Source organism: Elephantulus edwardii, unplaced genomic scaffold, assembly GCF_000299155.1.
Source record: "Elephantulus edwardii isolate Elephantulus edwardi_28Jun2011 unplaced genomic scaffold, EleEdw1.0 scaffold00325, whole genome shotgun sequence".
Classification (NCBI taxonomy): Eukaryota; Metazoa; Chordata; class Mammalia; order Macroscelidea; family Macroscelididae; genus Elephantulus; species Elephantulus edwardii.
The window spans coordinates 890,889-892,621 of record NW_006400075.1 but is presented as its reverse complement, the minus strand read 5'-3'; positions in this window follow the sequence as shown (position 1 = coordinate 892,621).

Here is a 1,733-nt window from a genome sequence, read left to right as displayed (position 1 = left end):
CTCTAGAAGTCCTAATCCACAACATGAATAGTCTCCCAAGCATTCTGAAAAACCTACAACCTGGAAAAAGAATAAAGTAGATGAATGGGCCCTTCTAAGAATCAAATTCCCAAGCACATCCAAAAACTTCTCCAACAGGGTTAAAAAGAAAACCACAGACTGGAAAAAAAATTGTGAATGGCATGTTTGATAAGGGACTTATAAGTATAATTTATAGAATACTTCAGCACCTCAACATATAAACCGCCCAGTTGCAAAATGGGCATTGGATATGAACAGACACTTCACCAAAGAAGAGGGCGAGCAAACATATGAAGAAATGTTCAAAATTCCTTGCTCTGAGAGAGATGTTAATTCAAACAACTATGAAATATCATTTCAGACCAGTAACCATAGCAAAACTCTACAGAGCAGCAAACAACAAATGCTGGCGAAGTTATGGAAAAATTGGAATCCTTATTCACTGTTGATGGAAGAGTAAAATGGAGCCATCAATATGGAATACTGTATGATGCTTTCTCAAAAAGTTGGAAATAGAAATACTATTTTACCCAGTAGTTGTATATATCCTAAAGGATCCAGAACTGCCACCCAAGCAGATATATGCACACCCATGTTTATTGCTGTGTTGTCCATAATAGCAAAAAGATGGAAGCAACCCAAATGCACATCAACAAATGAATGGGTAGAGAAGCTATGGTATATTCACACAATGGAATACTATGCAGCACTGAAAAACAAGGGATTTGTAAAGTATTATACAAAATGGGCTACCTTGGAGGACATTATTCTGAGTGAAATATCTTGGTCACAAAAGGATAAATACTACCTAATGCCACTGTTATAAAACAGGACTGACATTGGGGGTTGGGGAAACTATGAAAAGAAGTGGTAAATAATAAACATTGCATTAGAATAGATGCGGGGAAAATTGTGTAAAAGGATTGTATGATTAGACATTATTTGCATCACAACAGTCCAGAATAAGGGATACATGAAAATGTTGACTGGGATAGGGGGAGGAAACTGTGCAATAATGAATGATTTTTTTAAGAGAAAAGTTAACCGGCGAGGGTAGGGAAGAAAATGCACAAAAATGAATGAATGGAAATAAAAAAGGAATGAATGGAAATCTACGTTTTCTATAAACTTTCTTTAAAAACACAATTATAAGTTATAAAAGAAGATTTGATTGCAGATCAAATTAATGCCCCAGAGACAGGGAATCAGAAGAATTATATTGACATGGAGTCATATAAACTATTACTGAAGATGGTACAAATGATAGAAGAAAGTACTGAAAGTATATATAAAATTAATGTCCTATGCTCAAAGAGACAGAAGAAATATGTTAACATAAAACTATTTGAACAAATAATGAAGAAGAGCTGCAACTAATTGAAGATAGACTTGAAAACGTAAATAATTGAGATCCTACAGACAGCCAAAAGAAATATATCAACATGGAGCTCCAAAAATAGCTGCAGAATAATTTACAAAAGATAGAGGAAAGAACAAACAGATAAAGGAATTTTAAAAAATCACAACAAGATAAATAGTATACTACCAATACAGTAATGCAAAAATCAGAAACTCACAAAAATACAATCCATAATATAAAGACAGAAATGGCAGAAGTTTTCAATATGGTGGACAAGTGAAAAAGAGCAGGATAGAAGAAATGGAACAGAGAGTTACTGACCTAGAAGAGCAGAACCTCAGTGAGAATTTAC